Below are 18,984 nucleotides of genomic sequence, written 5' to 3' on the forward strand. Positions count from 1 at the left end.
TTGGCAGTGCCACCTTCGCATACAGTCCTTTGGTAGTTGTGTTCTTTGTGATTCTGAATTGATTCCCAGACTGGTCTGAAGTTCTAACCCTGCACTACAATGACTGGAGCTGACATTATTTGCTTTATACCCCTGGTGCATTTCCTCTATGTTCGAACTCATTTAAGCAATTTTCTTGATTGATAGACCATCCCATATTTGTTTTTAATCAACTTTTTTCTGAGATCCCATACATTTTGTTCACAAGTCTCTCTGAGCTGCTCAAATGTTATTAACATGCAGCAACTCAAACCAAACTTAATTTGAATAGTAACAAAGATTGATCAGTTGTAACAAAGTAACAACTGAGCAGCCAAGTTATTCAAACTATAAAATCATAAATACTTTTCACTTTTATTTTGAACTTTTATCCATTTGTTTGCATGATAAGTGACAGCATTTCAAAAGTAATTTGTTTGCTGTGAAGGCTTTGGAATATCTTACATAATTTATTGAAGTACTGTGTAAATGGAGAATACTTAACATTGTTTGTTCACCTTTTCACCTGTTTTAGCTATTAACTCAAATCTAAATTTTGTGTGGACCCAGCCTTTGCTTATGATGTTTCATTTGGATCCTGGGATTTACAAAAAAAAGGAACAGATAAAATTGAGAGAGCAGTTAAATTAAAATTTGAAAGAATAAACAAAGTGGCTCTTTTATGGCAATATATAATTTAAACTTAAAAATAGAAGCACACTCCCCAGAAAGTTGTGTACTTTATTCTTTTCTTCTTTCATGGATGTGGGTGTTGCTTGCAAGGTCAGCATTTGTTGCCCATCCCTAACTGCCCTTGAACTGGGTGGATTGCTCAATCATTTCAGAGTGCATTCAAAAGTCAGCCACATTGCTGGGGGTCTGCACTCTCATGTAGTTCAGACTGGGTAAGCTTGGCTAACTTCCTTTTGTAGTGGCGTTCACTGACATTAGTGAAAGTAACTCATTTTATTTAAATGACAAAGAATAATAGCAATCACTGAGACCAACTTTTCATAGAATCATTGAATTGCCAGACAGGGATTTTAATTCCAGATTTTCTTTAAATTCCACCAGCTGCTGCGGGTTTATTGAATCACTGAAATTATTGGCTCTGATTAACTTGATATTAATTGCATATGCAATTCCATAAAACTTACAACCATTTTAACCAATGGCATAGGATATCTGATTTGCTTATTGTATGTGCCTATGCCGGCACACATCAGAGGCCGTACAATTTCATGCACAAATTTGTTAAGTTCACACCTGAAGAATTAGTTTTGTATTCCTAGGGCTCAATTGAGCATTTAGTTTGGTATTCAAGAAATATAAATTAATCTCTGCCTATCTTAAGGGAGCTTGCCAATTAACTAGTAACAAACTTAAATGAAAAACACTTAATTATTTTCCTCAAATATCACAATGAATTGGTCAGTCAGCAAAGTTCTCATTCTTTTTAATGTATTAATTAAGATCATGAAGTCTTTCTTTGAACTGTTTGCAGTGCAAGTTTTAAAAAAAATCCTTTTGAAGTAAGAGTGTTGCTGGTTAGGCCACTATTTACTATCTGTCCTTCACTGCTCTTGAGCCACACCAGTGCATGTAGATATATCCAGAGTATCAATAGGGATTTTGATATAGCACTAGCGAAAGATTGGTGATATTGGATATGTGGCTTGAAGGGCAACTTTCGGGTGTTAGTGTCCCCATGCATCTGCTGCTCAGTCCTTCTGGTTGATGGAGGTTGCAGGTTTCGTACTATAGATGAAATTTCAGTGCATGACTGCAGTGATGTGTAGAAAGCACGATGCCTCTGTGTCTTGGTGTTGATGGAAGTGGATATTTAAGATGATAGATGGGGTACATATTAAATGGGTAACTTGGTCCTGGATGGTGTTATTGAAGCAGCGCTCTTCCAGATAAAATTCCTGACTTGATAGCACTGTCAATGACCTCTTCAATCATGTTACTGGTGAAAGAGGATCAATTGCCAAGATTTAATTTGTCCTCTTTGTGAACAGGACATACCTGGACAATGTCCACATTGCTGGGTACATGTCAGTATTGTAGCTGTACTGGAAAAGCTTGACTATGTGTGCAGCTAATTCTGGAGTACATCTTAAATACTGTTGCTGGAATGTTGTCAGAGCCCTTAGCCCTTCACAATATTCAGTGCCTTCAGTCATCTCTTGACATCGCTTAGGTTGAATTGACTGGCCTCTGTAATTTTGGAGATGTTGGGAGGAGGCACGATTGATCATCCACTTGATCACTTCTGGCTGAAGATGACTGCGACTGCTTCATGTTGTCTTTTGCACAGATATTCATGCTTTGAAGTTGTGAACCTGTTTAATTCTGAAAGCTGTGAAATGCATATGTATCAACGATTTGGGTAGTACTATAGGTGGTATAGTTAGTAAGTTTGCGGATGACGCCGAAATTGGTGGTATAGTGGACTGTGAAGAAAGTTATCTAAGAGTACAACAAGATATTGATCAACTGGGCCACTGGGCTGAGAAGTAGCAGTTAAGAATTCAATTTAGATGAAAATGAATTGTTGCATTTTGGTAAGGTGAATCAGAGACCTGGGGACTGTTGTCAAACAGAGGGACCTAGGGGTGCAACCTAGTTCCATGAAAGCAGACTTGCGGTTAGAAGGCATTTGGCATGCATGTCTTTATTGGTTAGAACATCAAGTAACGGAGTTGGGACATTATGTTGTGACTGTACGAGACATTGGTGATGCCATTTTTAGAATACTGTGTACAGTTCTGGTTGCCCTGTTATAGGAAGGATCTTGTAAATTTTTTCTGTATCCTTTCTAGTTTAACAAGGATGTTGCTGGGACTGGAGGGGTTGAGGTATAAGGAGAGGCTGGATAGGTGGGACTTCTTTCTCTGGAGCGTCAGAAGCTGAGGGGTGAACTCGGAGAACTTTATAAACTTGTGAGAGGCATAGATAATGTGAATCTTTTTTCAAGGATAGGCAGTCTAAAACTAGAGGCCGTGGGTTTAAGGTGAGGGAGGAAAGATTTAAAAAGGACCTGAGGGGCAACTTTTTCCAAATAGTGTGGTGCATGTATGGAATGATTTACAGAAGAAGTGGCAGAGGTAGGTACAATTATAATATTTAAAAGACATTTGAACAGATGCATATACAGGAAAGGTTTAGAAAGATATGGGGCAAATGCTGGCAAATTGGATTAATTCAGTTTAGGAAACCTGGTTGGCCTAAATGAGTTGGACCGAAGGGTCTGTTTCTGTTGTATGACTGAGTTTATGCCTAAGCAGAAAATAAGATGGTGTTCCTCCAGCTTACATTGTGCTTTGCTGGAACACTATAGCAGGCTGAGGCCCGAAATTTATAGTGTTGGAGCAAGATGGTTTATTGCAAATGGCAAGCACCTGGAAGACCAGAGTCATTCTCATGGACAAAGTGAGCTGTTTTGTGGAGCAGAGGTGTTTGGCTAAGCGGTCACCCAGTCTGCTTTTGGGTCTCAACAAAGGTAGAGGTGATCACATTGTGAGCAGTGACTGATGTAAACTTGATTGTAAGAAGTACTAGTAAACTATTTCTTAACCTGGAAAGTGTTCGAAATATTTTGCTTTCATTCAATACCCCAGCTTTTTGGTAACGGTAGAATTAGGATTACACCATACTGCTATGAGGTTATCTTCTCAACATTTACCCTGTGTTGCCCCCTCAAAACTTTGCTTGTCTGATGGTATTATTGAAGCATCCAAGAATACAAGAAGTATGGCAGGGTCATTGTTAAAAAGGTGCTTCCACTCATAGGAGTATCTCAAACTGGGGGACATGGTTACAAATTAAGGGGACACTCATTCGAAACTGAGATGCATATGTATTTTGTCTCTGAGGGTGATGAGTGTCTGGAATTCATCAGAAGATTGTAGTGGATAGATCACAAAAATATTTAAACAGGAGGTGGGTCAAGTTTTGAACTGTCAAGGAGGGCTATAACTAGCTCAAAGACAAGAGGGGTTGAGATTAGATAAATCAGCCATGATCTAGTGGAATGGCAGGACAAGCTTAAGAGACTGAATGGCTTAATCCTCTGGATTTTTTATGCTTTTGTATTCAATGACAATTTATAAGAACATATCCCTGCAGCTGCTGTCAACATGTCCACTGTGTGTTGTGGGTGCTTCATTTTTGAGTTGCTAGATCTGCTTAAAATCTATCCCATTTTGCTTAATGGGTGCTATACTATACAACAAAAGGTATTCTCACAAGGACTGTGTGTTAGTCTCTACTGCCAGGACAGTCAATGGATGGCTGCATCTGTGACCGTTAGATTGGTGAGGAGAGGGTAAGTAGAGTTTGCCTCCTGTTGGTTCATACAGCTGCACCGGCCACAGATGGAGCCTTCCGGCAATGTCTTTTAGGATAGCCTGCCTGATCACTACTGGTGCTGATGAGTCATTCTTGAGATGAACATTGAAAGAACCCACTCATAGCATATCGTGCCCTTTTCCCTGTTGCTGCTTTTCCCAATTGGTGTTCAACAAGCAGAAGTACTGATTTTATCATCTGACTGTTGGGTGGGGAAGTTGACTAGCATTTAGGTGGTAATCAGCAGGAAGTTTCATTGGTCATGTTCAACCCTTATGTCATGAGAATTCATAGGGTCTGCAGTCAACATTTTAGTCTCCCAGGGCACCTCCCTCCCAAATTGTCTGTCCTCTTGGTGGTATAGCTTCTACTAAAAGATGGTGATGGTCATGTCTGGAAGCTTGTCTCTAAGTTATGATTCAGCATGTATGACTGGGTTAGGATGTTGCATAATGTTTCCAGGTATGGAAGGTTTGAGTTTTGAAGAAAAGCTGGGACTTTGTTCACTGGAGTGTATGAGTTTGAGAGGCAGCCTTGTAGAAGTTTATAAAATGAGGGGTATACATAGTTACTAGTAGTTGTCTTTTCCCTAGGATGTGGAATGTCAACACAAGAGGGCACATTTTTAAGGTGAGAGGAGAGATTTAATAACTACATGAGGGGCAAATTTTTACATAGGGTATTTCACGCATGAAATGAACTTCCTGAAGAAGTGGTGGATGTGAGTACAATTACGTTTAAAAGACATTTGGATAAGTACATGAATAGGAAAGGCTTGGAGGGATATGGGCCAGGAACAGGCAGGTGGGACCAGTTTAGTTCAGCATGGACTGTTTGAACCAAAGGCTGCTGTATCACTCTATGACTAGTCAATGACACAGTCTCAAGTTTGGCACAAATCTCATAGATGTTAATAATGAAGAGTTTGTAGGATCGGCTGTACTGGGCTTGCTATTGTTGCCTAAGCCAGTGCTGAGTGGTTTTGTTTCTTTTTCAAACATCTTGTGATTTAACACACTGATTGGTTTGCGAGGATATTTTGGAGGATACTTAAATGTTGCTTGCATTTAATGTGGAACTAGTGTCACAGGTCGGCAGATCAGCTAAGCATGCCCAGTTTCCTTCCTTAAAGAACATTGATTAGTGAACCAAATTTATTTTTTTTTGCAGCAATGGATGGTCGTTTCATGGTTGTCATTTTGACTATCTTTTAGGTTCAATTAATACATTTTGAACTAAGTTCCACCAACTGCTGTGGTAGGATTTGAACTCAAACTCTTACGATGTGAGGTAAACCTTCCTGCTTAATTTAATACCAGCAACACAAAAGATTTATCCCATGCAGTAATCTGTAAAACTCGAGTGGCCAAGAAATATGTAAAGTAAAAATTAACAACTTAATTTCTTAAAGTATAACCGAGAATAATTAACTAACGACCATTTACAATTCCCTCCTCTAAACAGGTACCTCTCAGTTCTGACTAGCAGTCTATATCTGTTGGTCTGGTGGTAGTTCTCCTCCCACCTGTTCAATTTTCCCAAACTTGTATCCCAAAGCATCAGATTATGTCGTTGGCTTTTAAGATTGCAAATATATTCATTTCAGACTTGTTTGGCATTTGTTTTTTTTGGGGTTATAATTTAAACTGATTGGCCTAATTTGAATCAGTGTTGTTGTTTCCAGACAACCAGCTACCCCAGTAGCTGGAGCACATGTTACATTGTGCCTTATTAAGGACACTTGGTGCTGTCACTGCTAGTTTGTACTCTTAAAGTGCACCCACATCTTCATAACAATACACGCAGAGCAGTGGCTGGGACCTTGCTAAAGAATTTTAGAAGATTACGACTAAGGCATTATTTTTTCAACCATTATCAGAATGATGTTATTATGATGATGCTGTTCGTTTAACAAAGTTCATGTTGTCCTTGTTCTTTTTTCAAGTGTTGTACAAGGCAGAGGTGCCAAGAGGTCTGGGTTGGATGTGTTTTAGGGCCAATTTGATTATATCTAACAGATACTGTCTCAGGAAAAAGGCTTTCAAGTTTAAAAAAAATTTATGCAATAAAGGGGGAGTGGCCAATTCTCTCAGCTTAACTTTTCTCTAGTTTGGTTTGGGTTTTAGCAGTCGAGCTGTTCAGAGAAAGTAGGGTAAAAACAAGGACTGCAGATGCTGGAAACCAGAGTCTAGATTAGAGTGGTGCTGGAAAAGCACAGCAGGTCAGGCAGCATCCGAGGAGCAGGTAAATCGACGTTTCGGGCGAAAGCCCTTCATCAGGAATAGAGGCAGGAAGCTTTCAGAGTGGAGTGATCAGTCAGGTTTGAGGCTGCTGGTCAAAGAAACTGCAACATGGATCCATGCTAAATCTCTCTGCCATCCCTCTATCCGATATCTCTCTTGTAAAACCCTGTGTTTGATTTTTCCTTTTTTTTTGAAGGGGTGTTTATGGGGATTGTTGCAAGTAGTTGGAACAGCATTAATTTGGGATAATCTGTTAGGTTTTTGGGTAGGTTAAGTTATTCTATATTTGGTTCTGATTTGTTTCTGTTTCATTTGGTAATCTTGGGAAAAACTTGTGTTTTATTGAAAACTGTTTTGTTGAATATGAAGCAGCTTGAGTTAGAGACAAAAGACAAGGGAAGGTCAACAGAAATGAAACAGTTTGAATTACAATTAAAAGCAGAGGGAATAGAGAGCGCGCAAAGGAAAAGAGGGAGTTTGAACTTCGGAAATTGGTACTTAGACAGGAAAGTCAGTTTGACAGGATGGAGATGAAGGCTGAAGGTAAGCTTAGTGAGGAAGAGAGTGAGGGTGTGCAAACTCATGGTAGCCAAAGGCCTGGTGGTGTTCTATTTAAATATATTTACGCATTGCCTAAATTTGATGAGAAGGATGTGGAAGCCTTTTTCATCTAAATCGTAAAGATGGCAAAACAAATGAGGCGGCCAGTGACCATGTGAGTTTTGTTAACCCAAACAAAATGTGTAGGTAGAGGAAGTGAGGTGAGAAAGCTGCACCAGAATGTACAACCTGCTTGGAGATTGGTTAAAGGTGAAGTGCCATATATCTGCCAAGGTAAAGTTTACTCGCATAGGCCAGGAACAGCAGGGTAAAGAGGTTACAGTAATAAGAGATACAGGATCCTCTCAATCCTTGCTGTTGAAAGATGAAGAGATATGTACCTCTGAAGGACTACTGTTAGAAAAGTTACTAGTAATGGGAATCCATGGTGAGACAAGCACTCAATTATGTAGAGTGAGGTTAGAGTGCCTAGTGAAGATTGGAGAAGTCGTGGTAGGGGTACTGGCCAAACTCTCAGCTCCAAGAATACAATTTGTCCTTCGTAACAATATAGCTGGTTCACAGGTGCCTACTATGGTTGAAAAGCCAGAGGAAACTCAGGGCAAGTGAACTATTGCAGGACACGCATCCTGCACATCCTGGGATGGGATTTTTCCTGATTCTGTGATAACGAGGTCACAGTCACCAGTTGAAACAGGAGAGGTCAAAGTGTATAGATAAGTTGAAATGGAATTAGCAGAGGCCCTGTTTGATCAAATGGTTGAGATAAACAAGGAGCAGATAGATGACAAAGCAGACATCTATAGCTCAAATAAATTAACTGAGTTATGGCAAAAAGATAAAAATTCAAAGCAATTTATCAAAAAGTATACACAAAAAATGTATCCCTGAATGTTACTAACTTAAAAATGATATCTTAATGAGGAAGTGGAGACCATCAACATAGGCAGACGAGAAATGGGCAGATGTTCATCAAGTCGTATTGCCATTGCCTTATGAAAAGCAGGTATGTGAATGGTGCATGAATTACTGGTAGGGTGTCATTTATGAGTGAGAAAAACCCAAGCTAAAATACAAAAACATTTTTACTGTCCTGGACTGCACAAAGATGTAGTTGAATTTTACCAGACATTTCATATATGTCAGGTAGTTGAAAAACTATAGGCAGTAATGAAATCTGCACCTTTAATACCTATTCCTGCATTTGAGAAAGCTTTTACAAGAGTCTTAGTTGATTGCGTAGGACCCAAACCTAAAACATATCGTAGGAGTGAGTATTTGTTAACAATAATTGATGTCTCCACTAGATTTCCAGAGGCCGTTCCATTATGCAATATCACAGCTAAAAGAATTACAGAGGAATTGCTTAAAGCTTTCACTAGATGCGGGCTACCCACAGAAATACAGTAAGATCAAGGGTCAAACTTTACATCAAAATTTTATGAGGATGTTATGGACAGTTTAGGAATAAAACAATGCAAATCTACTGCATACCATCCAAAGTTGCAGGGAACACTAGAAAAGTGGCATCAGATATTAAAGACCACGCTGAGGGCTGTTAGTCAAGACTGCCCAGATGATTCTGACAAGGGAATTCCGTTTGTATTTTTTTACGATCAGGGATGCACCAAATTAATCGATCGATTAGTTTTTGGTCATGAAGTGAGAGGATCACTAAAATTGATTAAGGAAAAACTGGGTAAATCAGAATTCAGAGACCACATATTTGGACAATGTGTTAAATAGAGCTGGGGAGTTGGCTAGATAGCATTTAAAAGTATCACAGCATACAATGAAATGGGAAACAAATGAGCAATCAAAAACTGACAATTTTGCTGTCATCGATAAGATGTTAGTGTTACTTCCAGTGTTAGGTGAACCCTTTAAAATCAAGGTTTAGTGGACCTTATCAAGTTGAAAGGAGATTGAGTGAGGTGGACTATTTGATAAGATCTCCAGACAAAGAAATCTCTGTGTCATGTGAATGTGCTCAAAAGACAGTGAAGGAAAGCCAAAGGAGACTGTGTTATTGGTTACAACACAGAGGGTTCAGAGTATTCTGAATCGGACATTCCTCAAATGAAATTAGAAAATGAGGAAGTGTCAAAAATTGGGATCAATTATTGAGTTACCTTCCAGAGGAAATTCAAAATGACCTGAAAGAGTTATTGCTATCGCATGGGGAGATGCATGGAAATTAGTATAATGCAAGATGTAGATACAGGAGATGTTTTTCCGATTAAGCAACATCCTTAAAGCATAACTCTTAAAAGTTAGCACAGGTTCAAAGAGAGATTGGACGTGTGCTCCAAGACGACATAATTGATGTGGGGAACAGTAACTGGAGCTCGCCCATAGTAATGGTGTCAAGACCAGATGGTACCCAGTGGTTGTTTGTGGACTATCGCAAAATCAATGCAGTTAAAGGATATTCAATTCCGAGTTTGGAAGACAGTATTGAAAAGGTGCGACAAGCAACTGATGTTTTTAAGTTGGACTTGCTCAGAGGGTACAGGCAGGTACCTTTGTCTGAAAGAGCGAAGACAATTTTGGCTTTTGTAACACTGAGTGGATTGTATAAGTTTAAAGTTGTGCCATTTGGTTTGAAAAATGCACCAGCCACATTCCAGAGACTAACCAATAAGGTCATTTCCAGATTACCCAATTGTGTTGTACACATAGAAGACCTGATTATTTTTAGTCACACATGGAAGGAACATTTGCAACATTTATTAGAATCATTCGATTGACTCTGGAGGCAGGCTTAGTGATAAACTTAGCTAGAAGTGAATTTACCAAAGCCCAAGTCACATTCCTGCGCCACGTTATTGGACATGAACAAATGGTCCAATGGAATACAAAACCAAAGAGGTAATTGGGGAGTTTCCCATACCATGGACAAAAAGAATAGACCTACTACCGTTCCTGGGATTGAGTGGATTTTATCAGTAATTCATACCAAGTTTTAGCCGTGTAGTTGTACCACTCTGAATTGCTAAAGAAAAACAAGATGTTTTAGTGGACTGTCAGAAGGCATTTGACAGCCTGAGAGCTGTGTTAACCACTGCCCCAGTGTTAGCCAGTGACTAATGCACCCAACCTGCGCATCAGTGAACACTACAAGACAATTTAGCATGGCCAATCCACCCTAACCTGCACATCCCTGGACACTACAGGACATGATTGCTTCATACATTACTGGTAAACGCTGAAATGTTGTAACCCCAACAGCAAGCTCAAAGTCTTCTCCTCAACTGTCAAATATTTCCACTGATGTATGTTCAGTTTCTTGGAGAAACACCCAATAGGTCTTTCTATGTTTGCATCTTTCCTGTAAGAGCACCGCATTGACACTCATATCACTTGCGAAAATTGTGCATGTGGCAGAACGAGAAAACATGATTGCCGATGCATTGTTGGGACTTGAATGAGAAATGGAGATGTTCGGTGACAGGAGTAAAACAGACTGAAACAGAATGTAGTAGGGCATGTTTGCATGATTATTGTCAATGAAATATATGGGTATTGTCATGTCTTGCCAATTTGAGATTAAGAACTTTTAAAATGAAGCCATCTTTGGATAGTGATAGTTCATTTTCCTTAAGTGGGGAGGTATTGTTATGACATGCTCCCCCTGACTCATAATCTGTTAAAGTATGAGTGACAGAGAACACCCAATTGCCACGATCTAAAGAAAATAGTTTTGATTTATTCTTTAACTCTTAAAGTGAACATTAAACAACAACTATTCACAACTCTAAGCCCCACTTTCTCTTAACTGCTTATTAGCTGTCTCCAACTCTATAACAATATATTGTTCCAATAAAACACTTTTATTAAACTTACATCAACTTAATGTCAAAAACCATAAAGCATCTGTTGTCTCCAATGTCTGTTGTCTTCCAGCTGAAGCTCCCCCTGAGTTGTCTTCTTTCTTTTTATTGTAAAGATGTTTCATGTGAAAAGGTACCCTTGTTAGAGTTTTTCAAATGGCAATTGCTCTGTCTGACTTTCAAACTACCTGCCTTTTTTATATCTCCAACGTGAGATCATCTCCTTGGCTCAATATTGGCAAAACAATAAATTCAAACTCGATTTGGTATTAGTATCCTGGGGCATAGTTTAAACTGGTTAAATTCAAATTGTTGTCAAAAAGGCAACCAGCTCCAGTATCTATTTCACAGCCAAGTGTTGCATATTTTCAATTTTCCAGTACACTCTGGAACTGGTTAATCATATGACAGATGCTTGTAACCTCTCAGTGCAAAACAGCATTCACTCTCTCTCAAAGGTATATTACACACCTTCAACTCCATAACAGTATGATGATGCTGCTCTTTTAACAAGGTGTATGTTGTCTTGTTTTTTTTTCAAAAGTGTTGTACGGGGCAGAGTTGCTGAGAGGCCTTGTTTGGATGGGCTTTAGGGCCAATTTAATTATACCCAACAGATACTGTCTCAGGCAAAAGGCTTTCAAGTTTTAAAAACACATGTACCATGAAAGGGGAATGGCCAGTTCTCCCACCTCAGCTTTCCTCTGGTCTGGTTTGGTTTGGTTTGGGTTTTAGCAGTCTAGCTGTTCAGAGAAAGCAGTCAGTTTTGAGGCTGCTGGTCAAAGAAACAGTGACATGCTGAATCTCTGTCATCTCTCTTATAAGACTCTGTTTGATTTTCCTTTTTTGTGAAGGGATGTTTATGGGGATTGTTACAAATAGCTGGAACAACATCACTAAATTGGGATAATTTGTCAGATTATCAGACAGGTTATTCTGTATTTGGTTTTCTTTTGTTTGTGTTTCATTTGGTAATCTTGCAAATAAACTGTTTTGTTTAAAACTAAGTGGTTGGGTCAGCTGCATCACTCCTAGAATATCTACCTGACATCTCCTTGAAACAACTAGCAAAGTTCGGGTCCAGGGTACTTTTCTGAAATATTTTGAGGAGGTCTGGCCTGGTCCATAACTATTGTCGAACTGGTAAAGGTGCAAAAATGGCTTACAAGAATGTTAGTGAGACTGGAAGGTTTGAATTACGAAAAGAAGCTGGATAGCCTGGGACTTTTTTCCTCCCTGGAATGTAGAATGCTGAGGGTGACCTTACAGAGGTTGACAAAATCACGAGGGGCATAGATAAGGTGAATTTCCAGGGCATAGGTTTAAGGTGAGAGGGGAAAGATGTAAAATGGACCTGAGGGCCAACGTTTCACACAGAGGGTGGTGTGTATATGGAACGAGTCACTAGGGTAAGTGGTAGAGGTGGGTACAATTACAACATTTAGAAGATAGTTGGACAGCTGCTTGGCTAGGAAAGGTTTAGAGGGATATGGGATAAACACAGGGAAATGGGACTAGTACAATATAGGAAACCTGGTCAGTGTGAACAAGTTGGGCTGAAGGGTTTGTTTCCATGCTGTAGGACATTATGACTTCATTTAAGACCCAATGATGCAGGCTATCAGGTACAGAGAATCTCTGAGCCATTAATTCCATTACTTTCTTTCACCTTTTTCTCTAGGACTATAAAGAATAGGAGCAGGTGTGAATCTTTCTGCCCATTGCCATTCAATGAGATCATAGCTGATCTCCTAACCCTCAACTCCTTTCCTATCTTTGCCCCATAACCCTTGACCCCTTTACTGTTTTTTTTTTTAAAAACTCTCTCATCCTTTAATATATTTACCATATCTCTGTCATGACAATTATGTCATTCTTGACTATTTCTACTTATCTCTCAGTTATCAATCCATTTTATTATGAGTGCTGTTTACATTCAGAAAAAGAGCCATTAATCATATCTTTGTTTAGTTTGGAGATAAATGGTTGGCATGGACATGTTGGAGCGAAGGGTCTCTGTGCTGTTTGACTCTGACTTTCTTTCCTACTCTGATATTATTTGCCCGTGAACCTATTTTGTTTATACATTCTGTCCCTTCCTGTCATTCTCTGTTATCTGTCGCTCTATTGCTACCCTGCACTAAGGCCTTGTCTTACATAACTCCAATTTTTAAAAGATGTTATTTTACTCACCATTATCATTTTTCACTTGGTCCAGTGTTGGAGATGAAGCATGACATGCAATATGCAACAATATGCCATTTAGAATAAAATGATTAGATTTAATTATAGAACTACTGCATATATTCGTGTAAAAGTCGATTTTGTTTTAGACTATTTTTAAAGGTTCAATTTATAGGGTCAACTTATTACATGGGCACTAGTTTTGAGGGGCTGAAATTCATGCTGCATTTCAAAACAGTATTATTAGCAGAAGTCGATTTGATTGCTCAACAAATCCCGGGTAAAGAAAAAAAACACAATGAATTATGGTAAAAGTAATTACTGGATAAAAGCAATAGCTCCTTGAAAGTGGAGTCGCGGGTAGATAGGATAGTGAAGAAGGCATTGGGTATGCTTTCTTTTATCGGTTAGAGTATTGAGTACAGGAGTTGGGAGGTCAAGTTGCGGCTGTACAGGACATTGGTTAGGCCATTGTTGGAATATTGCATGCAATTCTGGTCGTCTTCCTATCGGAAAGATGTTGTGCAACTTGAAAGGGTTCAGAAAAGATTTGCAAGGATGTTGCCAGGGTTGGAGGATTTGAGGATTTGGGTTGGGAGAGGCTGAACTGACTGGGGCTGTTTTCCCTGGAGTGTTGGAGGCTGAGGGGTGACCTTATATAGGTTTACAAAATTATGGGGGCATGGATAGAATAAATAAAGTTTATTTTTCCCTGGGTTGGGGGAATCCAGAACTAGAGGGCAAACGTTTAGGGTGAGAGCGGAAAGATATAAAAGAGACCCATGGGCCAACGTTTTCACGCAGAGGGTGGTGCGTATATGAACTGAGCTGCCAGCGGAAGTGATGGTAGCTGGTACAATTGCAACATTTAAAAGGCAATTAGATGGATATATGAATAGGAAGGGTTTGAAAGGATATGGGCCGGGTGCTGGCAGGTGGGACTAGATTGGGTTGGGATATCTAATCAGCATGGATGGGTTGGACTGAAGGGTCTGTTTACATGCTGTACATCTCTATAACTCTATGACTCTAATTACTCGTAAATTTTATTTATACCTACCAGTACGAAAATTTAACACGTCAAAGATAGATTGGAATTCTGCAAAATCACACCCATCAACATCGTCATGGCCTGGTATAATGACACATTTAAAATGAAACATTTTAGTAAATTCTGAATGTGTAAACATCTTGAACTTTTCAGTCAAATTCTTTCGTTTCCCTCCCATTGTAGCGAACCTCAGCAATATTAACAAATTTGTCAAAGAAGTAAAGATATGTGTAGCTAATATATCTTATTTTTATTCAGATAAAATGGCACAATTAAAATTATTAACAAAATACGATAACTACTGATCAACTTAGTCCCAGTCTGAATGAATGAATAAATGAAAACGTGCTGTAGTAAACCAAGTGGGCTAAGTGGAGTTATGAATGAATGGAGACGCAATATAGTAAACAAAATGCGATCAGTAGAGTCACTGGTATAAATGAATGAATGAATGTGATTTTAAGTGGGTTAATGAGAATATACATTTTCCTTTGTCAGAGGTTTATAATGCGTTTATAGTAGGGTTGACGTTTACACGAGATATATGGAAAATACATGATTGTTTGGCCAAAAATAAGGGGTTGACTTTTACATGAGATCGATTTTTACACGGATATGTATGGTAACACGTTATGGCCATAAGAAGCTGGAGCATTGAATTGCTGTTAGACATATTACAGTAGACTAAAACCAGTCTGGCTGGCTCGGTTCTTGTGCACCAGCATGTACAGTTTGTGAAATACTTTGATGGTCAGCACTTCTGATTGATCAGATTTGAGCTAACCTTGCTTTCATACAAGTTGTTGCTCACCAGTCTACACTCAAAAAAATCAGTAGCTTACATGGTAAAAGCGCAGTTTTCAGAAAGCAAAGTTAATTCTGATGAAGGTTGTGTGTATATGGTACTATACAATTCTAATGTTTATAATAGCAAAAATGTTTGTATTTCTTGTTTCAGGAGAGCTACCTCCTTCTGCTTCATTTATTCTTTTAGCCCTTTGGCAGAAACACTGTTTAGTTTATATTTGCTGCTATTCTTTTGCTGGCCTAGGTTTAGCTGGGTGTGCCTTTAGCCTGTTTCTTCCTTTCTCCTTTTCCTGGTTTTTGTTTTAGTATGGTTTACAGAATCACAAAATTATTGCAGTGCAGGAGCAGACCATTCAGCCCATCGTATCTTCACTGTCTGTCTGAATCAGCATTTGACTTAGTAGATGGGTTAGCCATGCTAAATTATGGGGTTACGATGATAGGGCGGTGTGCTCTTTGGAGATTTTGTGCAGATTCAATAGGCCGAATAGCCTCTTTCCACATTGTAGGGTTTCTTTGATTCAGGCAGTGCATTTAGACCTTAACAATTCACAGTGTGAATTTTTTTTTCTCTCTCCTATTGGTTTTGTATCCTTTCCCAATTACTACTGACTCTCATTCTCGATCCTTTCTTGATCAGCAGTTGATTGCATTTATATTGTCTGACCTCTTGCTGAAAAGGAAAACTTGTGTAGGCAAAACTTGGAAAGGCAGGTCTTTGAAAGAGCGGTGTAAGATTGCTGAATTTCTTTAATTTCTTCAAAGCTGTAAAATTTATTAAATTATTAAACTTGTTTAGTAAACTAATGATATAATGTGGTTAAAATTTGTCTAACATTGTGTTACAAATAAATCTCAAAGACCTAAATGGTTACATGTACTTAGTGCTCCAAGACATTATTTTATGCTTGATAACAAGACAGGCTAATCACAGACTGTGCTAAGCCTCATGCACTCCTCACTGCAGTGTATTGATGAATAATAACCGCTGAAATGGGAGAACCATTTCTCAGGCCTTTGAAAGGTTATCTGGCCTTGATTTTCCTTTAAACAGTTACGAGCAAGTATCTAGTTTAGCAGAAATGCTTCAGTGTTTTTCCACAAAATATCTTTTAAAACTGTTCAAAGACAATGTTAGTTATAACTTGAATCATTTGTTTATCTGGTAAATATAACATGCTGCCTTTTGAGCAATGCAGCTCAATATTTTGAAACTCCTTAGCCTTTAGATGAGCTTTTCTTTTATTTGATTAATTCCTGAATTCAAAAGTAGTTAACTGCTATTTATGTTTCGACAGAACTTCTAAATGGAAAGTTTTAAATTAACTCCCATTTTATTTAAATGACACATTAATAATATGCAGTGTTGGATTAGATTCCCTGCAGTGTGGACACAGGCCCTTCGGCCCAAACAGTCCACACCGACTCTCCGAAGAGTAACCCACCCAGAGCCATTTCCCTCTGACTAATTTGGCCTGGCCGATTCACCTAACCTGCACATCTTTGGACTGTAGGAGGAAACCAGAGCACCCGGAGGAAACCCACGCAGACACAGGGAGAATGTGCACACTCCACACAGACAGTCACCCGAGGCTGGAATCATACCTGGGACCCTGGTGCTGAGAGACAGCAGTGCTAACCACTGCGCCACCCATGAGATAGCTTTGGAAATAGAGTTAACAGCCCTTTCTCTCACCTTGGGATGGAGGGAAAGTCATTAATGAAGTAGCTGAAGCTGGTTGGGCTTAAAGTACTACTCCGAGAAACTCCTGCAAAGATGTCTTGGAGCTGCAATGACTGATCTCTAACTCCACAACCACCTTCCTGTATGCCAGTGGAGAGTTTGCCCCCTGAATCCATTTGATTCCATTTTTGCTAGGGCTCCTTGATACCACACTCAGTCGAACGGGGCATTGGTGTTGAGCGGCTCTGGCGGAACCCAAACTAGGCATCACTGAGCAAGTTATGGCTGAGTGGGTGCTGCTTGATAGCATTATTGACACCTATCATCACTTTACTAATAATCGAGAGTAGACTGATGGGACAGTAATTGCCCAGTTTGGAGGTGTCCTGCTTTTTGTGTACCTAGACAATTTTCCACTTAGTCGGTGTTGTAACTGATTAGAACAGCTTAGTTATGGGACCTGCAAGTCCTGGAGCAGAAGTGTTCAGTACAATTGCTGGAATGTTGTCTGGACCCATAGCTTACACATTATTCAGTGCCTTCGTCTATTTTTTTGATATCATGTGGAGTGAGTCAAGTTGGTTGAAGACTGGTAGCTGTGATGCTGGGGGCCCACTGGAGGAGCCCAAGATGAATCATCCACTTGGCACTTCTGGCTGAAGATTGCTGGGAATGCTTCAACCTTGAAATTTGCTTTGATGTGTTCGGCACTTCCATCATGGTGAATAGGGATATTTGTGGAGCCTTCTCCAGTGACCTATTTAATTGTCCACCACCATTCACAACTGGATATGGCAAGAGCTTAGGTCTGACCTGTCATTTGTGGGATCGTTTAGCTCTAACACTTGCTGCTTATCCTGTTTGCCATGTAAGTAGTCCTGTTTTGTAGTTTTACCATGTTTGACACCTCATTTATTAAGGTATGCCTGATACTGCTTCTGGCATGCCCTCCTGCAATCTCCATTGAACTGGGGTTGCTTGATAATAATAATTGAGTTGGGGGGAGTGCTGAATATACCAGGCCATGAGGTTGCAGATTGTGCTGGAGTCTAGTTTTGCTGCTGTTAATGGCCCATAGGACCTCATGGATGCCTAGTCTTGAGTTGCTAGATCTGTTTGAAGTCTGTCCTGTTTAGCACAGTGATAGTGCAAATAACACAATGGGACAATATTCTCAATGTGAAGGTGGGATTTTGTCTTCACAAGGAGTGTATGCTGGTCACTCTTACCAATACTGTCTTGAACAGATGCATCTACAACTGGAAAATTGGTTAGGATGAGGTTCAATATATTTTTCCCTCTTGGTTCCCTCACCAGTTGCTGTAGACCCAGAATAGCAGCTGTGTCCTTTACGAGCTGGCCAGCTCAATCCCCCACCCAGAGTGCAATTGCCACCCTCAGTGCTTCCTCCAGGTGTTCAACATGGAGAAGTACTGATTCATCAGCTGAGGGAGAACAGTACATGGTAATCAGCAGGAGGTTTCTTTGGCCATGTTTAACCTGAAGCCATGAGACCACCTTAGATAAGATGTAGTCTTATAGTTTTACCAAGACCACCCTATTTTTATTCTCCATTTTTTTAAAATTAAAGTCCGACATTCCATTTGCTTTCCCTTGAACTTAGATACTAGTTTTTGTGATTCACGAATGAGGACCCCCAAAATCCCTCTGCTGCAGCTTTCTGAGTCTTTCCCCATTTAAAGAATATTCAGCTTTTCAGCTCTTCCTACCAAATGCATATACTCACCTTTTTCTACATCATTATATTGCATCTGCCTGAGACAATGCGTAAGGTATGAGCAGGTAGGGAAAGAGTTAAGTTTAGGTTGCTGGACAAAGGCTCAGCTAGTATGACTTTGACCAGATAAGAGCTTGCAGTAAACAATGAAGTGTTGGGGGCAGGGGTAGTGGTTTAACTAGGTAGAGAATGTCCATTGTGTAATGTCAAATGGCTTGATCTTTACTGTTGATGCTCGCTGATTGTAACGGTCACCCAATCATTATATATGTTGCCTTAATTGGATGCTTCTCCCTGTAAGTGACTATATACTTCCTTAAGGATCTGCTGTTCGAGAGAAGATTGAGAACTCATGTCTTTATGTACATGGGCGATCGTTCACTTTCTCCATGGCTCGGAATAAAGTAAAGAAGGTAGAGCCATACTGTGTCTCTGAGTTTGCTTTGACTGATACGGGGATACGGAAATGGAACGACACGCCCACTCACTCAACTTGTTTATGTTCCTCTTTG

General features: G+C 39.6%; 1 protein-coding gene across 1 annotated transcript in view; it reads left to right on the forward strand.

The window, feature by feature from the left end:
* The window catches only part of cacul1 (CDK2 associated cullin domain 1), a 117,507-nt gene that overhangs the window by 23,281 nt on the left and 75,242 nt on the right, over nucleotides 1-18,984 (forward strand). The gene's annotated exons all lie outside the window — the stretch shown is intronic.

The sequence above is a fragment of the Chiloscyllium plagiosum genome, unplaced genomic scaffold (assembly GCF_037043375.1).
Source record: "Chiloscyllium plagiosum isolate Xiang-an unplaced genomic scaffold, Cpla_swu_hap1 HiC_scaffold_22, whole genome shotgun sequence".
Lineage (NCBI taxonomy): Eukaryota > Metazoa > Chordata > Chondrichthyes > Orectolobiformes > Hemiscylliidae > Chiloscyllium > Chiloscyllium plagiosum.